A 21772-nucleotide genomic window follows, 5' to 3' on the forward strand; every position below is an offset into this window, starting at 1 on the left:
TAGACTCGCGTTTGCTTCGTAAGGGATAGGAATGGTACCCCAGGAGTCAAAACGTATAACAGTCATCCATTTCGTGGGTTAAAAATGGCGGTAGAGCGGGGCGCCGCAAACTTGTCTCACCTTGTAACAAAGTTAGCGCAAAGTAGCTGGATTTATCGGTGGGGTTTGCCGACGCGGCTTTTAGCGGTAACGCACACTGCACAGTGGCATGAGGTACAAGTTACTTCCAGCGCTGTCTGAGGTAAGACGAGCCAGAGTCATATTTACTTCTCACTTGTGCATTTTTCTTCTTCAGGGTTTTTCTTTTTCTTTCTTCCTTAAACAATACTTGGATATCCAGAAGGCATCATGCATTAACAGTTTACTCGTAATTTCCAGATAATGCATGGTGTCTAACTACTTAAGTATATCCCCGCAAGGCAGTGTGATTAAATATGACTTGCAACTTGATTCTAACTTTATTATACGACAAATATTAGGTCTAGATACGATGTGGATTGGATATATCAGTGTCAAAAATGACGATTTGACATATATCTATTAAAGTTATTTTAATAAGGCCGTTGGTATCATCAATATTTGATCGGTTGAAATGTATTGCGTCCATCAAAGTGACTAGGATTATATACAATAAACGCTTGCCTTTTTTACCTTAAGATTGTGCACTTTGTTTGAGCTTTGGCAACCTATCTATGTTCATCCCGGATTTTAATATTGACTTATTTGCTCTAAAATTAGTATCCCAGTAAACGCCATGCCTTACAAAACACCATCAACAAGGCGGCGAATCTTCGAACTGTCTGATTGGCTATTATGCAAATAGGTACAGCGATCAGCCGCGGATCAGCCCTTCGCATACTGCGGGCCGCCACCGCCAGAGAGTGAATAGAGCGTATGAATTATCGCTCGGAGCGTTTTGGAACCCTTCTAGCTTATGATGGAGCTAAATTAACCCGTTGGATGGATTTATGCATAATGTACCTAGTGATTATTAAGGCTACATTCCAAAACGAAATTGTAACAGGTTTTGGATGTGCATAGCATTGAACAGGTACAAGAGGCAAAGTCTAATGTATGACAATCACACATTTTTTTTAACTTTTTAAGATTTCTGCACAGTTTGGCACCCAATGCGATTACTGAAGTTCCGATACATAGGCTGCTGTCTGATTGCATATGTAGCACGCCTTCTACATATGTTTAATGTAGAAACATGAGTTGCGAGTTATTTAATCATAAGATAAATTAGCACACAAGAGTAACATATGTACTTATTTATACTAATTATATAGTTACTAGCGACCCGCCCCGGCTTCGCACGGGTTAACAAATTGTACACCTATACCTTCCTCAAGTTCAGTAGTTTTGAGTTTATCGCAAACATACAAACAACACACACAAACAGACAGACGCGGCGGAGAACTTTGTTTTATAAGCTATAGTGTTATCGAAAATGTGTACGAGTAGGTATGTGGTAATATTAAAATAGAAAACATGTTCTCTTTTTTTTTTAAATTCACTCGCTGCACCTCAGAATAGATATGGTCGTTGTAGCGCATGAACCAAATAAAAAGTAATACTCTCATAGGCACAAAATCACTTGCCCATTTTCCTCTAAAGTAAATCTAAATGAATGAATCTTTAACAAACACCAACCCCTCCTTCCGGATCAATGGCTGCGAGAATCGGTTCTATATCGGAGATTACAAACAACTTGATTTATTTCGACCCCAACGCGGGACAATTTACAACCTACAGGATTACTGCATTTTCTTTCTTTATCTTTTTTCCTTAAACTCCATCCAATCTATCTAAATCTGTTTTCTAAAACATGCAGGAAACATCGCGAGGAAAGTGATTCCACTAATCCCTGGGATAGATATTTAGATAGTAGGTAGTAGGATTTAAAAACCTAAATATGCCGATTGTCATCATTAAGTTATCAAGCGGACACTGAGTTTCATGTTAGCAACCAAATCAACTCAATTTAAGACCTATAATCCTGACGTGGCCGAAAACCGGTCTTGTTAACACTTTTAGATCACACTTGCAATCACTAAGCCCTGCCCGTAAACTCTAACTTCCAATACAGGGAATAACATTAGGTACAGTGCAGAAATAAACAGGACGGGAGGACGCCTCGTGTCTCGGGCTAGGCATAAAATACAAAAATAACTTTACTTACAGGTAGGTAAGTCCGTTTATTCTTCTAATTATACGATACTTACCAAGCCCGAGCATACATAATTTCACTAGAAGATATTGATCGATCTTAATGACAGATGTTATAATGCGTTGATAAATTAACTAGTTGATTTACATTGTTGGTTAAATAAATTTGCCTGTAAACATTGCCACATGTTTCATTATGTCAATACGCCACACAGAACCTCCGTTACTCCGAAAACTATTAGTATATTGACCGACTTTATTGACAGTGAATCGACGAACAATGTAGTTTAATTAATTTAATAGTTTCCGTCTAGATAATTCGGTCACGCGTGTAAAAACGATTAATAGACCATTCTGTAACAATTAACTATCTATGCTTAATGAAAACGTAAGAATATTTATGAAATTAAACTAAAAATGGTCGGCTAATGACTGCACTTTGAAGAGCCAATCATTGAGTGGTTTACTCTAGCAGAGCCACATAACAATAGTACATAATACGATCATACGATATAGTACGTAGTAGTACTCACCTAGGCGAGGGAAGAAAAAAATATTTTCAATAGTTCTAAACATTTATCAACGTACATCTATAGATATCATAATATAATTTTTTTTTTAACATCACTAGGTACAGGTAGGTAACTACTTTCGAATCAAGGCACTTGGTTTACAGTCCACCAACATTTACTAATATAACAAGTTAACCAAACAAAACGCCCTCTCAATTTAGTATACATACCTACACGTGTCCCGCCATAAGTTAAAATGTACGTTAAACTTACTACCGAAGTATGGTAATAAAACAGTCTTGTCTCGAATATTGCCCCATTACGTTCGCTTGCTTAATTTATGCCGCTGCTAAGTCATAAGGTAGGACAAGGCAGGGTAAGAGAGATAAATGCCCTGGAAATGGTCAGGCCGTGTATAAATATTTATAGCGTTAGAGGGCCCGAATAGTCGAGAAGCGACCAAACCAGTGTATTATGACCTTACTTGCGAAAATTACAAACGTTGTTGCCCATGACTAATGCACATTTGATTATTTACGGGCTTCAAGCCTTTTGAAATGCATTCACGGCTGCATACCGTTAATAGTAAAGAATTATGGGACCAGCTGGTCGGTTTTCTATCGTTTGTGTTTATAATTTTTTTCCCAATTTCTCACGGGTGCAAAATAAGTAGTTCTGCGAAACAAATTCAAATTTCTCACTCTTTCTCCTTCTCTCTGGTTGAAAAGAAGCCTTAGGGCCATCACAAACACAACTAAACTCAAAATCTATAAAAACTCAAAATTGTACAGTCAAGTGTAAAAATATGGGTGCACTGCACACAACATACTCAAAAATATGTCCCATAGCTCTTATGTCAGCGTATTAAGAACTATGGGACATATTTTTGAGTGAGTAATATGCACCCATATTTATAACACTTGACTGTATTACTAACTAGTTCGATAGACCCACCGACTTACCCGCCCAGTGTGAACAACGACGCAGGTTACGAGAGACGAATTTGCGGGGATTGGGGTAATGTTAGTTAGAAATGGACGTTTAAATCTCGCGAACTGTTCACGGTTTAGAGTGTTTGTGAAGCGATGTAGCTCTGGTGTAGGTGAAAACTGCGAATTAATTAGTAGTCTCGTAATCCATACTGTTCAATCCACTTCCGAATTGTCAAATCATTTATTTTACTACTACTACTACCTACTACTACTAAGTACTCCTATGGCGCAGCGACCCAAAGTGTGTCTTGGCCTCCAACACAACTGCTCGCCACTGATCCCGGTCCTGTGCCGTTTCTCGCCAGTTCTCAACCCAGTCACCAGTTCTCAATTTTACCGATGTATTTTACTTACAATATTTGTTAGCGAGATATATCGGGACAAGATCGGATACGTTTGAATACTACGAACTATTTGACTAAATCTGAGTCTGTTTATATATGTAGGTATATACATTACATACCTTAGTACATTATATACCAACAGTACAATTCGATTTTCATGTTAAAAATGTGTCAACAAAAGAAAATATGCTTTAAAACTTAATTGAATACAACTAAATTACGTCCATAGTGTTGCTTATATTACAATGAAGAATTAAGTCTAGTTTACCAGGAATTTCAATAAAGATATTTTTCATACAATACAATAAATTGTTATTTGTTACTCAGTTATTTTGAAAACAACAAATACTAATTAAAATAATATACATTTATTCTCACGCCGCCGTCTTCATTTTCCTTACTACTTTCATAAAACAAATTGTTTAGATGTAATTAGTTTGACTGGTATGAATACCAAGTTTTTATCCTCTTTTGCCCAGCAAAATTAGTACATGACAAATCAGTTTTAACCACTTATAGGTTCCGCTAATATACATATGTATTGAGCTGAAATATAACGAATTCAGACCTTTTTTATTAAAAGGTAAATTATAAACACTACTTTGTAGTGTCTCAATCAATGATTGACTGAGCAAAGCCAAAGCACCTGAGTGCAATAATCAATAAAAGCTGCATCAAAAATAGCTACACCTATTTCTAATTTATAGGAAATTACTCGTGTATTTATCACGTGTTGTTTCCATCATGATTGAAACAGCTTCATATTATAATTTTCAGAAAATTTTGGGTAGGCATTGATTGAACCACCCATGCGGGTTTTAAGTAAAAAAACTATTCTTTTTAAAATAATACCCACTTGGGAGTAAAAAGGAATATATAAATATGTTTTTCTTTTACCAGTATTAATAATGTTATTATAATTTATTTTCAAGGGACAACAGAGGATATTCCACAAAAAAAGTTAACAGGTTTTTAAAGGAAATCAACCCGCATGCAACAGCGCAAGCAAGCAAGCAAGGCAACAGGGATTTATAAGCTATGGGTAAACTCTTACTAAAAACGCAGGTATTACGCTAGTTTGCCACATAAAAATAATTAATGTTCATATTGCGTGTTACATTTTTGTCATATCCAGGCTACATAACCCTCAGTGAAAAGACTCGCCAACTAGGAAGAGAAACTTGACGATTTATTATCATACTGCTTTCTTAGAGTTTTATCTTAAACTAGGTGGTGTTAGCTGATGCTTGTACGGGCTTATTCTATGATACTTAACACTTTTTAAACATGCATTTATATTAAACAAAATTGACTTACCACAATATCTATAATCTATGTATAACGCGCTAATACCAATTCCGCCAGTTGACCAGATGGTGGAATGAATGAAGATTCATTCACATTGGGTTCGAATCCCACGTTAGCCAGAGTTGATCTTAGTTCATTTTTTAATCGTGATAGACAACTGTATACAATTTATAAGTACGTCTACATATTTAAATTTATCTAGTCTAAACATCGTCTTGAACTAAATATAATCATCATGAGACACTAAATTATGCCCTTACAAAGTTCACAATTACGTGACAATCTCCAGATTATGCGAAAACTTACACTATTGCGGATAATGGGGAAAAGGCCTTGAGCAATATACGACAAAACTTTTATAATAACATTATCGTCAATGTAAAGACAAAGGAACCCTCGTTATAGGCGTAAGAAATTTCCAACTACGCATGCGATCCCATTCCCGAAATTAAGGTGCATTAGGACGAATTCAAAAAATAGCATATTTTTAATAATGAGCAAAAAGCACATCATCAGTACTTTTGTAACTTACCGCATAGGTACTTACCATTGTAACATGTTACTCGTATCCTGGCTTACGTTCACATTGGCTACGGTCGGCTACGGTTAGATTAGGTTAATTAGATAAATATTAACGAGCCATGTCTTTTAATGGTGCCTTTCTTACTCTATTACACCATGTCGAAATACAATAATTTACAATAATTTAACTGTTTTTATATTTTACTCCACGGGTTTAAAAAAAAACACTCTGATTTAAACACAGTCCATTTACAAATTATGTTCAACCTCTCGATCCAGCGGGGATAATTAACATTTTTATTTTTGTTTTGTTTTTGTCCATTTTATGTAAACCTGTTTATGTGCAATAAAGTGACATACATACATACATACATAATTTTAAACAGCTATTTTGTAAAATGTTATACAATAATCTAATATGATGAAAATGTCTTACATTGTACTTTCCGTCAGCCATCTTAATTCTAAACTCACCCAAAACCAGTCAAAGTTACCCCAACGTACCTCACGCGTGAACTCATGACCGAATTTGCTTGCAATTGTTTGAAGCGAATTTATGTCAGACTTGTCACGTAGTAATCAGAGATGACTTCAGAGCTGGCTTGTCAAAGTTCACATCTCCCTCAGGGTTCGGGCGTGTATGTATATGAGAGTTTCTAATATCTATGTGACAAGCTGTGAGCGGTATGTGGCACGCGTAAGGGCTCCTCAAGGATTATGTGCCCCTAGTGATTGTTTCATTAACAAATTTAGAATATTACACAGTACCGACTGATTGTATGAGCATATTTTATTCCAAGAGCTAATATTCTTTAATTGCCACTGACAATTATAACTTTCAAGTTGTTTTTTAATTGTTAGACAGTTTATTTGTTCTATAGAATATTTTATTATGTAAAAGAAATTTTACTCAGCCTGTAACTACTTTAATGTTATATTTTCTGTCAAACAAACGTTGGTAATAAACTAATTATGTAACAATCGTCAAGTTACCACTCTTATTTTTAGGTACTTATATAAAAACGAATGATTTGTACATTTTGGGGTACTTATAAAATTTATTGATTTTCCAACCAAATACAAAACCACCTGGATCTGTCACTAAACGACCTGACTTCAACCTACATTATTTGATCAAGTAATGTTTTCATCTATGTACCATCAACTGACTTAAGAAGCCATTTGGGGGTAGATTTTGTTTTCTCTTTTTTAAATACCTGAAGACACCAGACTATACAATACCTAAATAATTAAGCTAAAATTAACTTAACATAACAGAAATTCAAATTAAAAATGCCACAAATCGGCCTAGGCATACCTCATAACACCAGAGCTCACCCGCCCGCCCTTTACATGAACGTTAAACGAATCTTCTAATTCTTAATCAGAGGGCCACGTTCGACGTGTTGCAGATGTCACACTTACGTAGGAATTTACAAGTGCGACAGAGAGGCAACACGTCGAACTTGGTTCGAAGTAGGCACTCACGGCGCGATTCGGGAAATGATTAAGACATTCACTAGATATAAAATAGTAAAGATATGTGACGTTCCACGGCAAAAGGTACCATTGCCCCGGCTGAATATTGGAGCGGCGTTAATAATAGCGTAAGCGCAAGCCGCCGTAAGGTACCTTTTGCCGTGAAACGTCACATATCTTTACTATTTCATATCTAGTGAATCTCTAATTCATTTCCCGAATCGCGCCGTCAGCCCGTAGCCTATTGCCGATAACCGTTAGCTATTACAGTCATAATTTACACATCCGCGGGCTGATCGACGTGTCCCAGGCCGAGGTGTCAACAAATTGTATTTAATTAAATTTATGTCAACGTTTTGAGATTGGGGATTTGCTTGTCTGGCTCGTAAATGCCATTTAGGTTGAAATCATTTTATAATTCAATCAGATCCAACGGGAATCCGAAGTGTTTTGTGTTCAGACAACGAATTTTGATTGTTGTATTTTTAATTTATCATTGGATCTAATAAATTGTGTAATTTGCATTTGTACGTTTTTCTTTGATTTAATACTCAAAAAGTCTCAAATATTTAATTAAAGCTATATTAATATTCAAGTTGTGGATTTCCTTACGGAGTATTTCATTATATTTTAGAATAAAGAAGAATGCCTGTCACGTGGTAGCCGAATTCGTTATTCGTAAAGGTTTAGTAAAAACTAATCTAATAGGTAAACAAATTTTATTATTATCCTTTTCTGACCGAGCGAAAGCCAAGGGTCCGTTTCAGGGTATGCACTTTTTTTTCATATGCCTGTCCGGATGTTCTCATCTACAGGGTGAGCAGATTCGATAATTATTCAGATTTTTTTGTCAAAATGTTCGCGAGATCTATCTGTACTAAACTGAGCTGTAAAAGCTCACAGAGCTTCTATAGTTCTGTTTACCCCGCTATCAAACAGGAGAAAGACATTTTTTTTCAATTAATCGAATGGAACTTACATGAAAATGATTACGCTCCCTTCTTTGCTCATCGGGTATAAACCTCTCATATTTCTTAGGTTACGTTTCTTTTTACATTTCGTTAGTGAAATCAAAACAGAGTCTAAGATGGCCATAATAGCAACACAGATCGTCGGATAAAGTTACCAGCGACTGGTTATAAAAGAAGTGAAAGATAACGACGTCTCCTACTTTTATCTAACGCTTTGATGTCTGCTTGTTACAACTTTCTTACTTGTTAACTTTGAGTCGGAGGGTTGATAGTGTCATAGGAGACGAAGCCGATGGTATTGTTTGTAAAAAGGGGCTGAATACTTTACAAGACTCTTATAATGAGGTTTAAACGCGATGTAACGATGCCGATAGTATAGACATTGCATCGGGAATATATTTCCCATCATGCGTGCTCGTAAAGGAGAGATAGAATGTATGAGAGATGGAATTTATGAAAAAAAAGAAAGTGAATGAGTAAGAATAATGAATGGAAGACAGACAGGTATGTATATATAACATAGGCATGTTTAAGTCGACCACTAGATAACTGAAATAAGGTTAAGAGATCGAAGACACGAATTCATAGGTTTTTTTGATCGTGTCACTACATTAAGTTATGAAAAGTTACACTAATACTGAGTACATCCTATTCAGCTCTTTTATTTGCGTATGCTCTTTGAAATATTTTCACAGTATTCTTTATCGTGGTTCAAATACATAGATAGGTATTAGTATGTTTCCTCTCATGTATGCTGCATATCAAAAATTTGTAGGAGTCGACCAATTATTTTTTGTTGGTAGTTAACATTCATTTTGTCCTAAACGGTATCGATTTCTTTATGGCTTGAATTATTGATTGATAAGAGGAAAACCTGTTACTGGCAATGTAAATGATTAATTTATTGACGTTAATGAAAGTCATTATACTATAAATAAACCAAGACAATCTTGAAAATCAAAGGTCACGCACTATCAAATATTCGTATCGCGTGACGATGACGTGACAGCTATATGCATAGTACAAATTTGAACTGAATCTTTTAACTTAATAGGCACTGGAGGACACGGAAACCGGTAGTTTCGAATAGCTTTTATAGCACTTTTGTTACCACCATGAAAACACAACAGTACCTACATATTAACAGCAGAGGAAACAAATTAACTTATTATAGCGCCATTAAAACGTGCCTACTAAGAATTTAATTAAAAACAATGTTTAGAGTTTCCACAGTAAACACCTGATACCTGGTATAAATTTGCACAACTACCTACAATTCTTCTTTAATGGGCTGACTACGACCGGGATCGTTATCGCGGAAATTTAATAACAGTCAAACAAGTAACGACGCGGACTTACAGGCATATCGTTCATATAATCAAACGAGAAGCTGCATTCGAAAGGAATGAAAAAGAAACAAAAATTAATTACACAAACTCGTCGAAAATTGACACATACCTACCTATAATATTTAGTTATTTGACATTTTAATGACAATCGCAAATTACAATTTACGTTGCCATCGACTTAAATGGTAACTTGGTTTATATTCAATTGTTTGACATCCTTATTGGGAGACACAATTAATTTTAAATTTATAATGTAATTTATCTCGATCATGATGAGAAGATAAACATAATTTTGACGAATGTAGCAAATTTATAGTGTAATTTTCATCTTGAAATAAAAGAAATCTACTCTATAAAACCAATCATTTTGCTCTTAACAAAATCACATTATTTAAATTAAAAGTAAAATATTCAAAATCAACGCCTCGAACGAGATCCGATTATGTGACCTTTGGGAACAGCGATTCATCAGTCACTATAATAATATTTCCCACATCACCTTGTTAGTTTATGTCAGAAGACGTCACAGAACAGTGCGTAGAAACAATCACAACACAAGTCATCAATCGTGTACACGTGCACGAACGAACATGAAATCGTTTGATCGTGCTCGTGCGATCGTTAGCCAATTAGGGAAGGACCGCCGGTTACCTTACCTCTAAACCGCACATATATACCTACATTATGTTCCTATCTAAATACTATCCATTTCCCATACCAGCATTTCCCAAACTATGGGTCGCGAGCGAAGTTTGAGTTGGCCTTGAAACATAAGACGACATGTCGACCGAGATGCTATTGTATGCTTCCTATTTAAGACGGCCAAGCAAGAGGTAAGTTGTGGATCCCGAATATCTCAGTTTTTGTTAGGAGGGTCGGAGTCCAGTGAACTTTGGGACCCACTGATATATACGCTTGCCAATCTTGGCATCTGTATGTGTAAGTGTAAAGGCTTATGCTTATATCTCGTTGCGTACTTATTCGGGGATAGTACGGGCGCCACAACAATGAGGCTTAAGGGCCGCGGATTGTTTAATTAAGCCAAGTTAACTACCCGCTGTGCTGACAGCGCATTAATAACGCTTGTTACAGTTTAAACTGTTATATCTTCTTTAGGGACATGTTTTAGAGTGCCGAGTTTCAAGGTTGGTTATATCGCCGTGTGCCTGCTATACGGCCACAATTCAAAAAAAAATATTTTCTGGATTATTGCAGATTCGTGTTCAAAATTGTTCAATTTACGACCTTATTTCGAGAGCCATAGCAAAAAAGGTCTTAAAGAGCCTTTTTCTCACAAGTGGCCTTATGGATTTGACCATAAATTGTCAGACGATTCCCTGCAATACAGCCACTTACCAATCTGCCGCCTGCTCCCGCGGCGTTCGCACATGAACTGAGGGACTACCGCGAACCACGTTCGACGTGTTGCCTTCCTGTCACACTTACCTACGAATTTACAAGTGCGACAAAGAGGCAACACGTCGAACGTGGTTCGCGGTAGGCCCTCAGACGGTTCTTTTGAGTTGTGGCTATAGCACACGTTTTAAATGAAGCTTTTGAGTTGCGTCCTAGAAAATAATAATTAGTTGAGTTACACATATTATCGCGTACAGTGATCTTGTTCCTATCAAAATTGATAAAATAAAGGGATTTTAACTATTTTGGTGTTTTTATTTATATTTGCATGGTAACCTTTATCCAATAATTTTGTGTTTAAATTTGGCCGCATCCCAAAATCTTTAAAAAACGTTTCTGCAATACGGCCACAACTCTAAATACCTGTCTTTAGGGCCTTGTGTCTTAAAAAAATATACATTTCTTTTAAAAAGTGGCGTGGTCATAAGGAGGGTTATATCATTCCGAGTAAAAAAAGCTAAATTTTAAATTCATAGACCTAAAACTAAAGGAGTAAGATCCTATTAAACACCCTGAACTATACTCTCACAACTTTGAGACGCGATTTCTCGAAAAAACGGTTTTTTGAGATGTGGCAGTGTAGCAGGCACACGGCGATATTATCAAGGAAGTTTCGGAAGTTATTGTTGTTCGGACTGACCGGACTGTGAGTCTAGTGACAGATGGACTGACCGGACTGTGACTAGACTATAGGGAAACCATTTCAATTCAACTTCAAAATGGACAGAACGTGACTCTCAAATTGGTACTATAGTTAATTGAACTAGCGAAAGCGAAGGTCTCCATTTCACCTTTAGCTGTACAGGTGGCTTTTCTCCTGTACAGGTAGCATTTCTCAACCAATTCTCATGAAGTCATGACATTTGGTAAGTAATTTCAATAAATATATAGATTTTTTTACGATTCAGTTTTTGAAAATTGTTTAAAATGACGGAGCCATGGGAGTTTACGAAGTCTACAGCTCATAAAGCCACTTACGGCCGTCATCATAAGATAATGGTATGTTTGTGTCATACCTATTTCTCACTGTATCAATATAATGACCCCTCATCATCGATTCATTTTCTTGGCCCGGGTGTCATAAGCTTATTAATTTCCAAAAGTTTCTGTTTACTTTTTTATGATACTTAGGAATTAAACGGTCAGGAATTTAAATTACATTGTTGTCATTTTATCATGCGATCGAAGCGTCATAACAAAAATTTTAATTGAAAGCTAAGTAACTATAAAACAAAAGAGAAATTAAATTCGCTCCAGTCGGGAATCTTGTTTTCAACAGTAAAACAAATGAAACTAACTTTTATGCGAGTAATGGTTGTAAAGTGGACACGCAACTGGTACACTGATGCTTATCGGAATGTCATGAAATATGAAATTAAATAAGAAATGTAGCGAATAAACGTTTGTGAGAAGAAAATAATTTCTCCAAGCTTTCAACAACCTCTCTACAGAGTAAATAAAATACATTAACATAATTATTTTTCTTGCTTAGCTTTTTGCAATACAATTTATGGCTAGGCACTTCATTAACCCTTAAATTGGCAAGAGTAAAAATTTGTAAAAACAAGTAATATAGTAGCATACCTTTATTTAATACCGTCTGGGGGTCTACAGAAAAATGTTTGAAAAAATCCAGTATTATCGGTTTTTCAGAAAATCTATGTACATCACCATGCACGTTGCCAATTTTATAACAAGAAAAGTAACATTGTTCTATGTACACGCTGGTTACCGCTGCCAAGAAGCCAGTAAAATATTATATAAAAATTAACGTAAATTATTATGAAAAAACATAATTTAGTGTGAAATTGTTAAAAGCAATTTAGTTTTTTTGTTTCTCCGACAATTAAACAAAGGAGCATATTGCATTTGACGCTATAAAATTTTGTCTATCCCTGTAGTAGTGTACATTTTACGGTCCACTCTCAGGAAAATGCCCCATGTTGTTAAACCAAAGACTGTCTGTAACTCTAGGACGCTATTTCAGAGCCTTTTGTATTTTTTTTTCTTATGGCACAGTTTCTCAACTTTCATTTCATCGGTTACCAATCTTCGTCGCTTTACAATGTCCTTCGAATAGCTCAAACCGGAAGTTCTAAAAGTAACCTAAAGCTGTATCTAATTCTGTTTTTTTTCAGGCTGGTACATTTCACGTGTTTATATGAACCTCTTGTTGCCCTAGTATGTAGTTAATGGCGATGAGTGTTCAAGTGTAGTGTAGGCAAAGCATCATAAATAACTGTAGATGGAGAGTGTAGAACTCTAATACGCTCGAAAGAGAATCAACGTGCTTTCGGAATTAAATCGTGCTTGATTATATTTATCGACCTCATCCTCGTCCGACAAGCTGTCTAGCAAATTTAATCGCTCCAAAGAAGAATTTATAGAAGGTGGATCAGGGCTATCGTCAGAATAGTATTGTTTGAATGCGCGTTGGTTCCTCATCGGAATCTGATTCATAATCAGAACATACATTTTTTACGTGAATTAAAGCTAAAATCTTATGCGATCTACATAGTGTTAAATACTACAGACAAAGAAAGGAAACCATTCTGTTTAAAAATATTTTAAATAAACAAGGACACGTAAAATCGACAGATTCAAAACAAAAGTTAAGTACAGATAGGTTGGCAACGTACACGGTGGTTACCGTAGTTGAATGTAAGTACATCTTTACAAACTTGTCAACGGTAACCGTGGTGTACATTCCAATTTATCAGTGATTATCTTTATTATTATGCCTTATGCGCACAAAATGACCAATTATTCATATACTTTACCATTTTCTTATGAAACACAAAACATAATAATCATAACTTGCCTACAGAAAAGTTGTTAAAATTTAATAAAACTTATTAGAGGTACTGGCGAGCGTCGCCGCTTCGAACAGATTTTTTGATAGCGACGTTAATTTTAATTTTATGCCATATCACATATTTAATTACTATTGATAACATCATTATTAAGTAGTTTCTGTTAATAAAAGCTTAGGAAATTAGATATGTTTACGACAGGAATTTTTACTAACTAACGTACACTGTGATGCACAATGCCAATTTAAGGGTTAAACAGGCAACCAACCCAATTTCCTAAAACCCCAAAATCATATCCCATACTCATTCAAATAGCGTACATACGCAAATTGTTCTGACTGCGAACCTAATATTGTCCGTTCTGTCGCGGGAAAAAACATATTCTTTTATATTAGGTATACACTATTTTAGATTTGTTATTTGTGTCGCTTAACTTCAAACTCGGGTAAATCCATTCGATCCTCTCAGCAAATATCGACCCTATTACCTTTTCTTAATACCATAATCTGACAGATGGATTTACCCCAGTTTGCAGTTATGAGGCTCATCTGAAAGTAGAATCCCACCAAAAACATAAATGTAAAAAAGGAGAGCCAAGTTCAATAAAAAAATTATGCTTGGCTGTGGGGCTCGCCGCAAAAAGAATGGAGATCTAAATGAGTGCCACTGCCAAGTTCTATGCAAAATCCAAATATGTATTTATAGGAACAAAATAACATTATAAAGAAGTATTAAACTATATTTCCTTGCTTTATTGGATACCTATAACAATTGCTGTTATTTAAAAAAATGTGAGATCTTAAAGTAGGTTAGATTTGACTTGGCCAGTTTTCATTATATCAATCATTTTATATATATTGTAATTCTGATAAAACCTGGCCAAGCCAAATCTAACCTACTTTAAGATCTCACATTTTTTTAAATAACAGCAATTGTTATAGGTATCCAATAAAGCAAGGAAATATAGTTTAATACTTCTTTATAATGTTATTTTGTTCCTATAAATACATATTTGGATTTTGCATAGAACTTGGCAGTGGCACTCATTTAGATCTCCATTCTTTTTGCGGCGAGCCCCACAGCCAAGCATAATTTTTTTATTGAACTTGGCTCTCCTTTTTTACATTTATGTTTTTGGTGGGATATCAATACTTTTTGTAAAGAAAACTAGGCAGGTATTGAGATTTAATGTTTTTTCTTGTGTTTCCGCTGTATGGTTTTTACTTCTGTTCTTTGTATAATTATGTGGTACCGCGCGCCGCCGACGACACACCGTTGGCCGGTTGTTTAGAGCGTATTACAAGTTTTTTGTATGGGGACACCACTTATTTTTTGACTAAACTTTATTTTAATATAGCAAATATAATAATACATATATTGGGGTAGTTTCAAATATCTGCTTGTAACGGTTCCAACGCTACAATAAAAAAATATTTTTTTGTATGGGGACCCCCCCTATTTTTTAACTTTTTTTTATTTTTAGATTTTTTCCTACGCTTACAAACAATAACCGAGCTGGATTCCAAATTTCATCCTTCTAGGTCATCTGGAAGTAGGTTAGGTTTAGGTACTTATATCAGTCCCAATAAAAAATGTTTTTTTTGTATGGGGACCCCCCCTATTTTTAAACTTTATTTTATTTTTAGATTTTTTCCTACGGTTACACGCAATAACCGAGCTGGATTCCAAATTTCATCCTTCTAGGTCATCTGGAAGTAGGTTAGGTTTAGGTACTTATATGTCAGTCCCAATAAAAAGTGGTTTTTTTGTATGGGGACCCCCCCTATTTTTTAACTTTATTTTATTTTTAGATTTTTTCCTACGGTTATACACAATAACCAAGCTGGATTCCAAATTTCATCCTTCTAGGTCATCTGGAAGTAGGTTAGGTTTAGGTACTATAAGTCATAAGTCAGTCTTAAAATTTACGACTTTTTGACCTTCATACCTTTATAACCGTTTGAGCTAGCTTCATGAAATTTGGGCTTCTAGATATCCTTATGGATATAATTAAACACACGTAGTTTTATGTGTTTACGTCAAAGATGTTTTGAGTTATAGAAGGGTCAAAAGTGGCACCAAGTGGTTCGTGTAATATTACACTCGGCGCTGGCTAGCCAGTTCCTTTGCTTGAACTTGGCTTGACACGCTGCTGCGTGTCTAGATCACCAAATATTACCTTCATCATAACGAAATCGACAACACTCGAAATTGGCAACTGACAAAACAACATCACGATGAGAGTAGCCAAATATTTATATCGGAACATATTCTAATTTTAATGGTAACAAAGTTGCATTTGGCTACTTATCTATTGCCATATTAGCGCTGAGATGGGGCCATTTCGTGGCACTTTAATCTTATTTTGTGTTTTCTTTGATATTATGTATTGTCTCGTTTTTTTGTGCTTAGAAATAAATTACATATATTCAATTCCATTCTATATGCTATATTCTGACTGCTGTTCTCTAATGATGCCTGCATTTTCACTACCCATATTGCTCCTAAATCAATGTGACCGCGTCACGCGTAATCTTGTATTACCGGGCCGACTAATGTATTGTCCAGGCCACAGGTGTACTGAACCGAAATCAATTAATGTAATTGCCTCGGCACTTTGTGTCCGTATTTGCTGGCTTATTAGCCTCGCCTGGATTAAGTACTAATGTATGTAAAATGTATATACCTACAGAGTGAATTATCAATACGAGCGAACATTTAAACGGTGGTTAGCATAGGACTTAAGAAGTAGGTATATTGAGATTCTACATTATACATAGAAATTTTTACCATACCATACATACACCATACCATACATTGTTACTATAAAAAGCTCGTAGCTCGTAATGTCACGATCACGTCATATTATGTCTCGTAATGTTTGCATTACATTGCTGCTCAGTAAATTTTCAAATATTAATTACGGGGTCATGTCATAATCATAATATATAGGTAGTGTAACTTAAAAAATCTTCTTAATTAATGATTACACGGATAAATTCTATACATCTGGTTTAATTTATTGGCTGTATTGAATTTACACAATGTAGTTTATTTGCTGCCACTACTTAATACGATTAATTTACAAGCAGTCTACTTATAATTGGCTTACAATACCTATTACTATTTATTTAGCAATAAAAAGTTATTTATCCTTTGAGGTTTTAGAAATAAAATCGTTGTGGAATAAATTGTTCGTGGAATTATAGGTTTTTATTAATATAAACTGGTCGGAGTGGTCGGTTAACGAACGAAACGGCGGATGGTACAACGCTCCAAAAGTATCTGCCAAATTCTTATTGTTGTAAAAAGACACCATTTTTTTTGTGAAGCTCTAAAAGAATGGTAAAAACACTTAAGAATCACAGGTACCTATCCACAGTAGTAGCCACCGCCATTAAATAGAAATTACGCGCTCATATTAAAACAAAATTCATTGAAAATTGTCATGAACATTTAAATATATCATAGGGCAGGAGGCGGCTACTTCGAATAACGTTTAGCATTGCGAAACAGTGATAATATCTAGTTACAATTATTTCGTATAGCCATAGAACGGCACCCATTATTCGTAGTCCGACACTCACTTGGCCGCTTTTTACAGCGTAAGGCTTAAAGCTGTCATTCCATTATTTACAACTGTGTTGTTTTAAACATGAAGGCTTTATTTGAATTTTGTTTGCTCTAGCATGAAGATTTATGAAGCTATATATTTAGGTACGTGAAATTTCGATTGACGCGTGACCAGAAAAATCGCCTTTATATTCTTAGCAATAAGGTGGTAATGTAGCGTTTCGCCCTCGATTTACACAGTTGAAGCGTGAATTAATTTACATAAGAGCTCGGAAACAAGAGCATTGATTTACACGCAATATGCATCGCAAGCGGAACGGCGCTGAATTTCAAAGCTGTCAACTGTCACAGATTGCTTTCCTACTAGATAACACATAAAATACTTGCGAGCAACACATATGGGACTTTCCATCAAAGAAAGTGACACCATCGCTGCTGCACTTGCCATCGAAATGTAACATGAATAAATTACAACATAGAAATAGACAGTACGGTCGCTGTGTAGTACATAGGGCACATCATCATCATCATCATCACACTCATTAGCGACAGACTTCTGGCTGATAGCGTTAATAAGCCTACTGTACAGATTAAGTAGAGCTTCACTCTGACAGAAAATAACTCACCGCCGACTGCGAGCCAAATGAGTAGAAAATTAGTAACATGGTTCTTACCTATTTGTGACGTTCCACGGCAAAAGGTACCTTATGGCGGCTGGCGCTTACGTCGCATAGCGCCGCAATAATATTGGAGCGGCGTTAATAATAGCTTAAGCGCCAACCGCCATAAGGTACCTTTACCCGTGGGACGTCACATTTATTTGCATACACAGTGTATATTTGGTGGTCTGTGCCTGTTTCAGCTTTGATCGTATGTTTTACATCGTCCGATTTGCGATTGCTGACGTTCTGCAAACGCTTTGAGTTCGTTAATTGCGTGTTCGCGACAGATTACCAAGGTAAATTATATATTTCTGACAGAAATAATACATTTCGAATTTTACGTGACGTAAAATTAATATAAGGGGGAGGCCTATGTTCAGCAGTGGACGTCGTATGGCTGAAAATGATGATGATGAAAATTTATATATTTCACCACACCAGCTCGCAAAGGCTTACTTTGCGCTTCAAAAACTGATAGCAAAGTTGCATTTTATTCACATGTGAGGCAAAGTAATCAAATGCAAATTTTGAGTTGTTATATCTTATGTTTCCTGGTTGAGTTGACTTTTAAATGATGATCTGGGATCATAAATATCTAATAACATTCATTTGGATTTGATTTGGTTTGATTGTGTTTGATATTTTACATTTAATATTTGCTTCGGGTTGGTGTGGTGAAAATTTTTGTTTCACTCGGGGGCAAATTTTGTTTAACCCTCGTGCTTTGAAACCCTCGCAACGCTTAAGATTCCATTTCTCGAACCACTCGCTACGCTCGTGGTTCAATTATGAAATCTTTCGCCTGCTCGGGTATCAATATTAGCACGAGCGCTTAAACAACAACTTTGCCCCCTTGTAAAACAAATAACTATTTCATATTTGTAAAATGTTATGATTCGAGTAGCACAACTGAGTCGTACACAATTTCACAGTACATCAGGGTGCTACATTACGACACCGGTTACACATTACATTACGTAACTACGTCGAAAACTCAAGGCTCCGTCACACAGGCGCGTTCTGCGAGCGGCGCGCCGCTTTTACATACAAAACGCTCACGTCCCGCCCGGAAAACGCGTCTGTGAGACGGAACCTTTAAATGGCCATAACGTAACTACAAAACGTTGTACGATATATACGTGCAAATAGAAAATTCGCAACGCAACTCGTATCGATTTTGGCCAACTCCCTTTGGTCGTGTTTTAAAATTCGCCACTCGTGACGAATTTCCTATTTTTCGCACTTGTATCGTAAATAACTAATAAAACTATAACAGCCCAGGGGCGGGGTGTATCTTAATGTTATTTTTTTTTAATACTTACTGGTTGTAATTGTGGACCCAACTGAGATAAGTGGGCGCGCTCTTAACTTGTACGAAATTTGTACTTAAGCGCTTATGAGTGGTGACCTCAATTGTCTTATGCGCTCCATCTAGTACCGTAAAATGGGGTGAGTTGGGTGAAATTTGACTTTCAATCCTCGATACAATTTCATTTTTACATGATGTGAAAACTGAATGGTGTATATAATAAGTGGTTCGGATGTTTGTATTTTAGTTTGTATTTTATTTTGGGTAGTTCCATTTCATAACTTTGACGATAAAGAGGAAAACCCACCTCACCCCGTAGTGCCTCGTATTTGGGGTGAGAGGGTTTTTCATACAAAGATGATTTTGGAAGATTGTTGGATCGATTTTTTTTATTATGCGTATTACTATAGCAACATTTTAAATTGGAATACATTATTTTTGTAGCAGTAGCCTTAAAATCCCTTCTCACCCCCCTCTCAAACCTTCTCTCCCCATTCATAACCCAACTCTCCCCGCGAAACCTACTCACCCCCTTTTACGGTACTTGAGGTGGTATGTGATTTGAACTTAGACAGCACACTAGTAACAGCCTCTCGTCCCAAAACTCACATTTCGCATTTAAATCCTTTGCGCAGGCGAACCTGAAAAACAATTCTTCTATAAAAAAATACAGATACATAAACCCTAATATCGGTAAATACATATTCAAATTATCCAATGAAGGGCTGTCATGTTCGTGATAAATGGAAAGCTGGAAACAATCAATCTACCTAGCAAGTGGGGTACGTAACAAACATCCATCGTGAATTTAACATTAGGTATATACTCATTTTCCAAAACGAAACGTAATGTCACGTAGATAAATCATTAGGAATTATTGAAGAGAATAGAGAGTATCAAAGCGTGATGTATGAGAATGAAAAACCGGCCTAGTTCGTTTGGACCCCGCAAAATTGAGGGTCCTTTAATTTTTCGAATAAAATATCAAAAACTCTGTAATTAATTTTTTTTATACATAAAGGCCAAATAAAAGCATAACGTTTCAATTCATAATCTGTTGTTAAACTAAATAAAAGATTTTAACTAAAAATATTAATTTCATAGTAACTACGATTTATACCTATCGAAAAAAGTATAAATTACTTACTTACATAATAACTATCGTTATTATCCCAGAAACACATAGTATCAACTAGTTATACATATATGGATGGGACGTGCTTTTTGGTTCTTTTGTATTCGTAAAGGTAAAGTTTTTTGACCAAGCGGTGCAAATTACATTTCATTTCATAATCAACTATACACAATTTGTAAAAAAAACAGCCCGCTGATAAACAGAGAAGGCTTAATAATAGGGTTCGGAAGGGTTCTCATCAAGCACGGAACCCAAAGGTACGGTTCAAAAACCCGATAAGCTAGCAATTGCCACTAACTCGGACTTAATATGGCAAGGTCTCATTCAGAATATAGCTGAGGCGAAATCTTATAAAACTCAATTTATTTAAAATCGGATCCTGCCCCTGCCTCCCATTGGATCGGGAGGATCTTGAGGCCCCGGCGCAGCGAATGATTTCAATTCTAGATAAGTAGATTTGTCGTTCATATATTTTTATTATTAACTGGTTTTTGCTCGCGGGTGCACTTGTGGAAATGAATGATAAAATGTGAACTGCGACTTTAGGGGTGTTCGAAGTCTGACAATCATTTAGACAAATATATTTACAGACACAGCTTATTACAAATATGAATTGTAAAAGTGAATTGTTTAGATAATAATGTCCCCTAAGGATAACTGAGAGCTGAGAATTATTATGTTTTAAAAAGCATTATCGCTTTTTATCCTCATTTTATTCCATGCCCTCTGAATGCGTGATCACGCCGCCGGCGGGACGTACTTATTTCCAGAGTCTTAAGCTTTATGTAATCTAATCTCCAATTATAGTATTGTCAGTATATTAATTAAAGAAAAAAAAGTCCGTATTAAAAGCATTATTATTTTTAATGAGCTACTATTTAAGATCCCTGAAACTTTCTTCAACAATGTAGGTATTATGTTTGAGGGAATCAAATTGACTTAGGTACGTATAGTCAGCCAAGAAAGTGGTTTATCGCTTTTCGACTCTATTACCTGATTGATAGAGTCGAAAAGTGGTAAACCACTTTCTTGGCTGACTGTACGAGTACCTAACTATTTACATGGTAATACATGCACGTATAATACCTTTGTGAAAGTACAGCATTTATTTATATTTATTTAAACTTTATTGCACAAGATACAACAATGTATAAATGGCTGTCTTAATACCAAATGGCATTCTCTACCAGTCAACCATAGGGCTAAGGAAAAATG

The sequence above is a fragment of the Cydia fagiglandana genome, chromosome 12 (genome assembly GCF_963556715.1).
Source record: "Cydia fagiglandana chromosome 12, ilCydFagi1.1, whole genome shotgun sequence".
NCBI classification, from domain to species: domain Eukaryota; kingdom Metazoa; phylum Arthropoda; class Insecta; order Lepidoptera; family Tortricidae; genus Cydia; species Cydia fagiglandana.